The sequence below is a fragment of the Rhea americana genome, unplaced genomic scaffold (genome assembly GCF_003343005.1).
Source record: "Rhea americana isolate MKP2758 unplaced genomic scaffold, rheAme1 scaffold_107, whole genome shotgun sequence".
Classification (NCBI taxonomy): Eukaryota; Metazoa; Chordata; class Aves; order Rheiformes; family Rheidae; genus Rhea; species Rhea americana.
The window spans coordinates 2,163,692-2,175,935 of NW_028185117.1; the positions used below are offsets into that span (position 1 = coordinate 2,163,692).

Consider the following 12,244-nt stretch of genomic DNA (forward strand, 5'->3'; position numbering starts at 1 on the left):
CTGCAAGTCCTCAGCACGCATGACCAGACTGGTGTCCAGCGCAGCCACGCGTCCAAGCACYGTCTCCTCGGGGTTTTTCTGCCTGTATCAAAGACCACCCGACGGTCTCCTCCTCGAACGCTGGGAGCAAGGGCCTTCGGCCGCAGCTTTCTAACAGCAATTGCTGATAAYGTAACAGGTATGATACGAGTACCGCAGATACTGGCACGGGCAGAACACGTTACTTGAGCCCTGCTGAGGCAGGCCTGGGAATCTCCTGGGAAATATAAGGCACAGGGAGCCTCCYCTCCACTTCAGTAGCTTCCAAGATACCCTGCTCAATGTTTGCAACAGCCTGGTCACCCCCAAAAAACCCACACGGGACCAACCATGCCTTTCTATTCACGTGGTAAAGCAGAAACCCGGCTGCTCTYCCACTAGGATTTATGGTAATTCATCTCCTTTCCTTCTCAAAAGTGATTCCAGGAAGGCAACAGCAGAGTGGGCTTCTGAAATCCTAAGCCCGTTTCATAGATGAATTATATCGATRAACGTCCCCATGGACTGTTTTATATGGAAATCCCCCCTCGGGCATCTGGGTTTCTTATTGCAGAATGAAGCACTAACAAATTGTCACATTAATGGGCTCTCAGATGCGCCCGAGATATGCAGTTTAATTGCAATTCTGAAAAAAGCACATGTGGGCCCTTGGGCCTCTGCTACCCTGTGTCCATGACCCCTTTCCGTATTGAGTACATCTGTGTTGATTTGGTTCTTCAGAACATCCCCAACCCACAAGAGCAAGCACAACCCAACTCAGGCCTTGCAGGACTCTCAAAGAATCGGCTACAACTACTTCAGTTGGAAGGTGGGCAGGCAAAGGAGGTCGATACTCTTTCCACGGCGTCCGCCAGACCTTTTCAACTGCTTAACTAAATCAGTCACACGCGCTATTTGTAGAGATGCAGCAGAAGAGCCCTTAAGCCTCTTCCAATCTTTGACAGCRACACTCCACTCACTTGAAGACATAAAATAACACTGCACTTCTGGGTAATAAAATGAAAAAAAGTAGTTAAACTGGAAATGAGTTCCCACGATACACGAGTCCAAGTAAGCGTTACAGACTCCCCAAGATCCAGGCTTTGCAGCTACCCTTCTTTTTAGAAAAGGCCAAAGCAAAGAGAAAAGCGAGGCTGCCAGCCTGAAGTCTCTGATCGGCGCTCCCTGGGTGCGGAAGCACTGCCCAAACCGCAGGAGGTGATGATACCCTCAGCCCACAGCAGGGCCCTTGTTGCCCACCCCAAAAGCGGGGTCTGCCCATGTATACGTACTACGGGCAGCACCAAGGACGAACCAAAACTGTCAACTGTCAGTTGACGGACGAAGCCGGTTATTTCCCCACCCCCACCTCGACTACRGATCATTCTTATCCCTCTGGTCCGTACTGCATTCCCGATTTCCTACCAAAACCTCTCTCCATTGAGAAATGGCCCTTCTGCCTCTTCGGCATGACTGAGGCAGACGATGCTCTGCATTCGTAGCCTTAATCTCTAGAGAGCCTGGATGAGATTTTCAAAAGCACTTAGTGTTGACCTACCTCTGCTCCAAATCAGTCTGATCATATTAGGTTAACTGTATTTAAGTTTGGCCATGTATATTTTGTCGTAATAAACTTACCCCCAAGGAATAATGCTGCTTCAAAATGAGATTACTAGACTCAGGACTATATTTATGCATCTCAGGAAGAAATTTGATTTTCCAGTTCCAGTTCTGTGGATTTTTAAACCATCTTAGACACTCAATACTGGTGGAACAGAGATCAAGACAATCATATCTCATATCCATGAAAAGAAAACAGTCCCTTATAAAGTCAGGGCTAGGGGACTCTACTGGAGACTTAATGGCTCAAAACTCCATAAAACTAATACTTAACATCAGCAGCAGCAAAGCAGCCAGAATACTCACATTTCAGCATCTGCAAATGGCTCCTTAYAGTCAAGGCCCAGATATCTGTACCGGATCTTATCTTTCACCTCCTCCCTTTCTTTAAGCCACCAGGCAACGTGTGTTTCTAAATAGTACAGTAAAGGACTTGCCATCTGCCATCAGCTCTTACACAACGCAAAAACAGAGAGGAATCACTTCTGAACTGAGTCCATAAGACACTTCCAGAAGGACCAGAGTAACAGTTGGATGGTTATGGCCATGAAGCTTATAAAATGTAGCAAGAAACATGCCCTTTGCAGAACTGTTTCTTAAATTCATATATTAGGCCTTCTTCTACTGCAATTTCCCTTTTGATATATATATTTTAACAGAATCCATAATCGGTCAATCTAAGTGATTGACAGGGAAGGTGAAGGAACAGCCTGTTAGTCTTGACTGCTGGAGCAATGAATAGAGAAGCTGACATGTTAGATTTCTTCACCTCCAATTGGAATTATAAATTATAGACCTCTTTCACATTATCATAATACTAAGTTCATCTTGAAAATAGAATGATTCCTTGGGGGTGTATTTATAGTGAAAAAAATACATATCTAATCCTACTATACTTAAAATATCTTCACATTTTAATATAATTGGCTCGATTTTTTCCACTCTGTTCTTATTTTGGGGAATTAAGAAGCAGAACTGGTTCATCACACATTTTCAAAAAGGTCCACAGCCGGACRTTCAGAAACGCTCAAGAGTCACCTCTAATTCAACCTGTCCTCCAGCTCTCCCCATACAGCTGCTTGACAGGTTGCTTCTTCACAGATTTGCCACGTATCGCTTCTTTGCGGCAAGCCGCACCAAGATTTGAAGAAGTCCCAAAGAATTCAAGTTTCCAGCCCATAAAAACCCTTAATTCGGCCACTATCCCTATACAAACAACCCCTGCGAAAGGCATCATCAAGTTAAAATTAATCAGTTTGCTTGCTAGCAAGCATAGTCCATCAATAAAGCCAAGCACTAAACCACAAGGAAACGCCTCCGGGCCAGACAAACTGCATTTAAACTCTCTAATTTATTTTGCATGGGAGGGAGGAAAGATAGCAAGTTCAAAAGTTTAGAGAGCTTCAGATCGTGCTGCTATGGAGCCTCCAGGCTGGGCTAAGAGCCTCACCCCCTGCCTTGGGCAGAAGCGGGGAGGAGATGCAYGTTATCGGCACGGTGGGCCACCCAACAGGGACGACAGGCTCGGGGGAGCTGCCACCTTCCCCAGAACGCCTTCCCCTGTTGCTCGGGGGACACATACAGCCTTGCTGGCCATGCTGKGTCCTACTGACTATTCCACAGGCAAAAAAATACACCCGAAGCACTGTAATTGCCATGTTTTTTATCTCCAGAAGCATCTCAACATGGGGAGAGGAGAAAGGAAGGGAAGAAAAATACTCTTTAAATAAAATCTGCACCATTCAGGATTTCCATAGCTTCAGCAAAAACCCTCTTGCAGCACAAATAAACGTATCTTATTAATTTTGTGGGATCTTCTCCTAATAGCACAATTAGCTTTTGTAGAAGATAGGCCCATGTATCGTCTTGAGAATACTCTCTCCGGCGTCCGTATCTACATAATTTCAGGAACACTCCTCGCAAATTAAAGATAGCGTTGGTCGTTAGCAGAGTTTACAGTGAAAAAGCACCGCTTTAAATATTGTGTTAGCATTGAATCCCCTAAGCAACCTCTGGCAAGGAGCGCGCACCTACCCAAGGATCCAAGGAAACGGAGGGTCCGGTCACAGCCTGGATGCCCACCACAGCAGCCCAGGCAGAAGACGACCAGGAAATACAACCCTGGGCTCATCACTGCATTTTGCAGCCCCGTACTGCCAAAAAACCATGCAACGACACCGGCCGCTCTGCGGATCGGGCAAAAGCACCTTTGTTTTATTTCATTTACTGCAGGGTTGGTAAATTGGAACCCTTATCCGTCAATAAGATGGTCCTCATTAGTCTGTTCCCCATCATTTAACATGCCTATAAGCCATCGCCAAACAGATTATACTGCCTATTCCGTTAATATCCTGTATTCAGCAAACGGGGAGGAAATTGTATTATTCTGGTAACTGTTTAATGTTTGCCACCAGACACACAAGGCAAATGGGTCCAGGAAATGCTTCCTGGCCCAATGTCACCTGATGAATAAGTCCAGACACTCTATTCGTTTGCGAGGAAGCCACGAGAAATAACTGCAAAACAAGTAGAGCTACTGCACACAGTAAGAAGTAAATGAGCTAATAAATACTGCCACGCAGTATCCTAGCCCGCAAAGTAATATTTTATTGCGTGCTTTTAAATTAATACGTGCTCTTTTGTTGTTATCAACACACGCTCACAAACACCTGATCCTTCACACTCCACAAACGCGACACAGCAACAAATCAAAACCCGCTGTAGGTGCTTCGTCACCCGAGCAAAAGAAGAAAATACAACACGTCGAGAGCCCCCACCCGCTCTGCCCTTTGCAAATAACCAATATTAGAAGTGGCAYGAGCTATTTTCCTCCTGTCAAGATCAGTTCTCTCACCTGGCTCCAATAAGCCACGTCTGCATTTCGCCACAATACTTCCCCCTCATCTCTCCTACTTCACCGAAATACAACCTTTCAACTGTGTTACTGGCCAGAATTTAACAAAAAAGCAAAAAAGCAAGCAAAAAAAACCCCACCCCAAACCCTACCCCTAATATATGCRTCCAGGCATGTAGCTGTTGGGAAATATGCTCCCTGTGGGCTCCTTCTATCATAAGAGGAGAAGCAACCTTTCTAGAGCATGACTCATCTTAGATGGGCTAGGCCACCTTCAGAGGATGTCCAAGCTCCTCAACTGCCGGCAAAAGCACTTGGGGCAAATAGGTTTTTAATATAGGTAAGATCATTCTTGACCTATACGGACCTGACTTCTTATTGTCCTTGCTTGAGGATTTGCAAGGAGGACAGAGGCATGGTAGCTCCACCAGCGGGTGTAAGACCCCACCTAGAAACTATGAAGCAAGGGCCTCCAAATGACCAGCTCCCAGTACTCAGTGCCACACAATTTCCAGCTTTGCTTTAGGCTATCCATGGAACATCTAATAATTATTATTCTATTAACTCCACCTGGTACCTGCAAAATGTGTGTTGGAGGAATGCATAAACCAACTCTGGCATCTCCACAGCTCCATGCAAAATAATAAAGGGAGCTGATAATTATTCTGCTAGATCTGTCCATCAGCGCCAAAATCTGATGGACCAGCTGCAAGGAGAGGTGGGGACGCAGGACGCAAGCGCAAAAGCGGCTCTCTGGGTYGCACAGGCCACCTGGGACAGGACAACACTGCCCGACAGAACGTCAACGTCCAAACTCAGCGGTGTTCAAACTGCCGACAGGATACAGGGGTAAGGAGAGGTCCGACCCAGCGCGGGCGGCTGGCAGCTCTGGAGCCTCTGCCTCCTCCTCCTGTCTATACGTAACTTGGAGGAGAGGCCTTTCGGAGAAGAGCCAGGACCTGCCACGTCAATCCATACAACCAAGCCCTGTAAGACGTTTTAAGCTGGGCATCTGCTAACAGAGGCACCCAAGAAAAACTGGTCGCTTCTGCAAAGAGAGTCCCTCAGGTGAGATTTATACAAGCGCACAGAGGACGTAGAGCCACTTTAGCTTCCCAGAGGACCTGCATTCCCCAATGCCTCCAACGGCTTTGSCAGTGCCACTCCAAATCCTAGAGCCTCCTAGTCTACTGGGGCTGCCGGCTCCTAGCCGGAGCAAATCGCTCTTTCCTTCCCAAGGGAGTCATTTCTGTCCGAGCGTGAAAAACCCGCTTCTACCCTGCCCGTGGGTTTTGGCCATTGAGAAAAACGGTCAGCTCAAAACGATCATCCGTTGCAGACTGATGATTAAATCCAATAGATGTTGCATTTCAAGGGAAATTAGAGGGGAAAAAAAGAAAAAAAAAAAAAAAAAGCATGTTGTGCTTTTGATGGAGCGCTCTTAGCAGCCAGAGGGCTCTTATTTCTTGCTGGGAAGACCGAAGGGGCAGCTAGCAGGACTACGCATCAGCACAGCCGACGGTCGTCTTATTCAGATTTATAACGGGATGTTTAACTCATCTGTTATATATTCGTTTTATATATATATATGAGCTTTACAGTAATCTGTCAAATCGCAAGGCTCGGCAACAAAAGCAGCCAAAGATASGTAAGCGGCAAGCCGAGAAGATACTCCCCAGGAATTAAAATTTCGGAAACAAAACATTTCAGCTAATTGCTTTCTTGTTCTYGGTGCGCTGAAGGCACCATTTAGCCAAAGCGTTTGCCTACGGAGTATAACCGCGCCGGCCACGCAGCCCAAGCACCCGCGGTCCACGGCCAGAAAACGCGGCAGGGCCGATTCCCAAAGGCCGCCGGTTCCGAGCGGCAACTCCGAAGGGCCTCAGCGGCGTAGCCAACGCGCGCGGCTCCGGGAAGGAAATGAGCAGCGCCGGCCGCCTGAATAATTGATGTGCTTTTACTTTGCCCCACGGCCCAGTTATTACGTTGTTCGCTCTCCTCAACTGCCTGTGGTTTCTAAATTAATTAGAAATCTTAATGTCATGGCCAACCGGTCAAAAAAAAAATAAAATTATTATTATTTTTTTTTTAAAGGCGTAGCTTACAGAAAAGAGCGTGCTAGTCATGCCCTTGAGCTCTGCTATCTCTTGCTTTGGTCCGGTCACGCAGAGAATAAAAGCACGGGCTCATTTCTAAAAAGCCATGGCCYGCTTGCTGATGTTAACGGCGGAAGCAAGATCAGAGCGGGCTCTTGCAAAGGGGGAAAATCCACTGCAGAAAGCCCCCGAGTCCTGTTTCATGGAGGAAAAACAAATAAATACATAGAAATTAAAAAAAAAAAAAAATCAAGTCCCTCTTCCAGGAGAGGGAATAATAAAGTCTTTTCTAGGAGGGTAGTGATGCCACACTACACCAAACGCAAGTGCATTGCTGAATCAAGGTCTGGAAACGTTTAGGAGCTCTGAGCTGCCCTGGTCTTGCAGCTAAGCGACTCCTTTTCCCAGCCGGGAGAAAAAAAAAAAAGAAAAAAAAAGAAAAAAAAAATTGCACGCAACCACCTCAACCTGGGGAACACGAGAAACCGCTGAAAATTACACATCGAGCAAACGTACCACACGAGCAGCCGCTCCTTTGCGGCGTACGTAGCCTTATCTGCTTACAATATTGCTTGCACTTACCCTTTAAAACAAGGTCTGCAGCTTTTAAGAAACCCTTTGGGAATAATTCTGCTGCTTGAGCCACGTCGTGCTAACGTGCAGGGAGTTTCTTTCCAAGTCCTTGGAAAGCATTTAGCCATGATGAATCTGGGGGTATTTTTAGTTTCTTACTTGAGAAAAAGACCGATTTTTTTTTTCTAAAAACTGTTTACAACAACTGTAGGCTTTCCAAAAGCGCAAATAAATACACACGATTGAATTCACTGAAATCGTTTCAAATTGTTCAGCCAACTTAGAGACTAATATTTCACTTATAAAAGAACACCAACTAATCAAAATACCAGTGAAATTCAATAGTGCAGCACAATCTTTCTTTTTGCCAACTTACAGCGTGTTATTGCAATCCGCAGGATATCTAGAAGGGAGCAAGATATAAAATACCTTTCCATTATTCCCCTTTTAAAATGCTTAATTTTAAAGAAATAGGGTTTTTGAATCTCTTTTTGGCTCCGATTAAACAACTTACACTCCAAGAAAATAATATTTTAGCCCTCATTATAGTTATTCTGCATTACTAGTACACATGCACCACTGCAAAATGACAGTCCCGGGATAGAAAAGGGAGCTGGCAATGGTGACACAAGTCTTTAGAGTTTTAAATGATGTTAATTCTTAAAGGAAACATCCAGCAAAAACACCACGAACTGAAACTTCGGGAGAGGGCGGGTCTGCAAAAACTTAACGCATTTTGCTTCAATGCTTATTTTGGTCCTTGAGCTTCTTCCCCTCCCGACTATTTTGTTCTCACCTACTGTAATTTTATATTAACCTAATGCACGCAGTGTCCACTACAGAAAAAAAATACATGAGGATCAGCACATCTTGCCAATTAAAGTCATTTTATGGCATTGCAGTATCTCCCCTGAGAATTGAGGTGGTACTTCCACTTGCAGAGAGGGAAGATGCTCTTCCAAGGGGTTGCAATACCTACAAAGAAGGGGGTATCAGTCCACTCCTATCGTCTTCGTTTGCTGCCTCTAAAACGCAGATGCTAATTATCAGCACTGCAGATGCAGCGAACACAAGATGTCACTCACATGCATTTTTCAAACCAGAGCAGCGAAACGGTGCCCAGCAGTAACACCTAAAACACTCGTCCAGAAACCGTCCTGACCGCTCCTCCGTCAAGGAATACGCTGAAGAAACGACCGTGCCTACGTAACCGAAAACACACGAGACCCACGAGCCGACGCAGCCTCGCGGATTCACGCAGTACGAGCTGGCCCAGCGCTTTAACGTTTTAGCGCAGCTACCAAACGAGGCAAGACTGCATGATCTAGTAATTACCTTTTCTTGTTCTTCGGGTGCTAAAAATCCATAGGCTACTTTTTGCGGATTACTGAATTCAGCATTTCTGGAAACAAAGAGAAAAAAATAATTAAAAACATTTATATTGGCCACTGAGGACTTATCATGCATTCGTGAACTTTTTGCTGTACGCGCAGTAGAGGATACAGCAACGAACAACAGAAACTAGGACCCGAAAAGCCCGTGTAAGACAGCTCTAATGGGGTTTGGCTGTCCCCCAGGAGCCACGTGCAGCAGCAGGTCCCTAGACCTTGGGTGACATGGAGCACCAAGGTCCCAGTCCCCACATCGCACCCAGGTCACTCTACAGCCTAAAAACTCTGCGCAGCAAAAAAGTGGCCAGAGGACTCCAGGTTGAGCACAGTCGACCCAGAACAAAATTCGTTTACTCTTTGACGGTAGTAACACAAGTGTCACCCTGATCCTCCTTGTTCCTTGGCAGATACTCCCATGGGAGTATGAAAGCAAGGAGACTCCTGTGCCAAAGGCATTGGTCCCCAGCACATAATTAATCTTAATTTATTTACTAAAGAGCCAATCTTTCGTTTTCGGTAACCTTGAAGTCCTACAGGTACATTAAAACTGAAGACTCAGAAGTCCCACACAGATGCCATTTCTGAGTACTTTTTCTATGACAGGCAAGCATGGATGCTCCGGAAGAAAAAGAGACCTGGTGCAGGTCTGTCCATTAGCACAGCTGCCTCTGTAAGCAATAAAGATATTTCGGACCACCTAAAAAATTTACAGGCAAACTCAGGATAAGAGCAGCTATTATTTCTCACTGTACAAATGAAGAAAAAAAACCCCAGATGTTAGCTGTTTTTCAGCCACGGATTTTTATCAAATATATACAGCTTGAGTAGGAAAAAAAGAGTTTTACAACTGCCGAACAGGCCTGGCAATATCTCACAAGCAGCACCCATATACCTTATTTCTAGGAAAAAATGCTATTTGCTTGGTCTATTCTGCTTATATTTTATAGCAAAAATGACACCTCATTYCCAGCAGCGTTCGGAGAATAACTCCAATTTGACGGCAGATGGTATACGGGCGAAACTGGTTTGCCTCGTCCGAGGACGTTAGCGTTTGTTACCCCACTGCTTGCGACAACTATTTAAGGGAAACTAAAACGAGRTCTTTGCTTCATTTATGCCACGCCRGATTTCACTTCTGCTCGGGACATAAAGGGATCGAGAGCGAGCACGATGCACAGCGGTTTACGGCTCCACRGTGCCGCTTTAGGATGCGGCACAGGCTTTCCTCCCGGCGCACCCTTATTTTACCCTAACGCGCGAGTACCGACTGGGAGATCTTTCTCCTCTTCCCTCCCCCAAGCGCGTAACCTTGGGCTGGCCTCTGCCATCAGCCATTTCTACGCAGATTCGAGCGCGAGCTTGGAGAACGCCCGCCCGTGCTTTAACCACCCAAGGGAGCAACGCAGGGGACTCCCGCGCTGCAGAGATTTTTGCAAAATACCCGTTAGAAAGGCAGCACTCGCTGCAGATGCTCGCAGATACAGTGCGGGGATCTGCAGCTACCTGATGCCCTAAAACATAGTATGACAACGTTGAAGAAGGGTTTTGTCCCGTTCCCGTTGAAACTCAAGTGTTACRGTGTTTTCCTCCCATGCAGAGGAAGCTCCTTCTCCCCCCACCCCCCTTACTGCTTTCCATATCGCTCTGCTCSCCACCCTCCAAAACGATGGTATTCCTTCTCAGGAAGCATTTGTCATTTCTTAACCAGGCTACGGGCTCCGAGTYGCATTTCCGAACCGCGAGCACTATTTGGCAAGTGGTTTCACTTAAGACTCTGATCAAAGCGGGGGGAAATCATCTTCTCCCTCTTACTCCATCCCAAGTCACCCTGCAGCTCCACCTGCGGAGGTTAATGCTACGTGGACAACGCAGATACTCCAATGCAGCCCGCTCTTACTAACGTGACTGCTGGTGTTCCTAAGGCCAAATATTTTCGTATTTTCTGCTACGGCGAGCGATGCATCTCCTAGGACAAGAGCGTATCGCTCTGCATCACGCAAAGGGGTCTCAGCCCCGTTCGGGCTCAGTTCGGATACGGGAGCGAGCACCCGGCGTCGCGCTGCCGGAGAAGAAAACCGCCGCGGAGCAGCGCCAAACCGCTCCTGGGCGYCCGTATCCCCGCATCAGCCCTGGAAACCCCCAAAACAAGCAACTCCCACCTACAGCGACTTAATTAACATGCGCCCTACGGATCTTCGCACATCCCGCGCATTACAGCGCTCTGTTACGGAGCTCTTTCGATGGAAGCGATTAAAGCTAACGATTATAATTTGCGTCCCAGAAGCCCCTGGAGCCCTCAGCTAAGCCCAGGCTCCGTTGTTCGCGCAACGCAATGAAAAGAAATCTCCCTCCGGACAAGCCCATACCCCCAAAAGATGCAATAATACAGGAACGAGAGGGAGAAAGGCTCAGAGAAGAAAAGAAAAGAAAAGAAAAGAAAAGAGAGAAAAGAGAAAAGAGAAAAAGAAAGGAAAGGGGAAAAGAAGAGGAGAGAAAAGGGGAACGGAAGAGAGAAAAGAAAAAAGAAAAGACAAGAAAAAAGACAAGAAAAAAGAAAAAAGGAAAAAAAAGAAAATACTCAGTTACTCAAGGTCAAACAGGCAGCCACCAGCAGAGGTAGAATAACCCCCTTCTCCTCTGCCATTCGCACACAGGTGCTGACTCTCCAATATTAAGTTTATCAACTAATACACTTTATTTAKCAAGTGTCAAGAGCAGAAGAAGTGATTCATGGCGCTCTCTGCTCTTCCGTGCGAGAAGGTCCATTCTTCGCGGTGGCTCTCCAAGCTAACCGTCGCACCGAAAGCGTTACCCAAAGCAGCCTTCACAAGCAGAACGTACTAAGGGAGATTTCAGCAAATCACACAGCGCCCACCTGCAGAAGCAGAGTCTGAAGAGCCTTTAGCTTTGATTATATGCCAAGCCTCCACAAAAAAAAATACCTTCTGCTTTCCCAGGCCCTTCCTCCCCCCCAGCAAGAGTCTCTCAGACCTAAGCAAAGTCCAGCTGCAAAACCAGGACCTGTACTGACYGTCCCCGTGCCGTCCGCTCTGCATCCTCAGGATCCCAAAGCATCTCTTTTTCATTATCCTACAGATACGTAGCTAACGCATCCACACGCTGAATCACGCAGTCGTCCACACCACCCTACGACATGACCGGATGAACATCCCTCACGGGACAGGGGTTGCGGAGGTTGTCCTCTCCCGGGATGCAACCTGCACGCTTCCCTTCACCTTCTAGAGAAAGGCTTGCCATACGTCTTGTGCACGTTACGGACAAATTGATCCCCCCTCCGTTTTTAATTCTTCCGTCGATGCTTTCAGCAAAGAGTGATTGCTCGAGTGCCCTTCCCCACCTCATGTTTCTATGTTTTAGGGAACGCTCAATCTACAGATGTATAATTATAATTGCAAATGGATTGTTTCATCTCGTACTCTTATATTTTAATGAGATTACGTACGTCTACAGCCACATTTTAAGTCAAAACCTCCTATGTCATTCACATGTGTTTGAGATACTTGAAAACATTAATATGCAACAGGTCATATTACAAAAGGTTAGACTTTTAGCTGCCTGGCACTCTTAYGACACCATAACTCTCTCTGTTTTCACCGATTACCAGAAAAAACTGAGACRGCAAAGCTAAACTTTAATAAAACTTCCTGCTACACAATTAATCTGCAAGAGAG

At 46.3% G+C, this 12,244-nt stretch overlaps 1 protein-coding gene across 5 annotated transcripts in view; it reads right to left on the reverse strand.

The window, feature by feature from the left end:
- Positions 1-12,244, reverse strand: part of ADGRL3 (adhesion G protein-coupled receptor L3) — a 359,836-nt gene that overhangs the window by 285,491 nt on the left and 62,101 nt on the right. For 4 of the 5 annotated variants that reach the window (XM_085310378.1, XM_085310370.1, XM_085310360.1 and 1 more), the window contains exon 2: positions 8,497-8,563. The exons of the other annotated variant lie outside the window; for it this stretch is intronic. The gene's annotated coding sequence lies outside the window, so the exon portion shown is untranslated. The remainder of the gene's footprint in view (positions 1-8,496; positions 8,564-12,244) is intronic. 5 annotated transcript variants of the gene reach the window in all.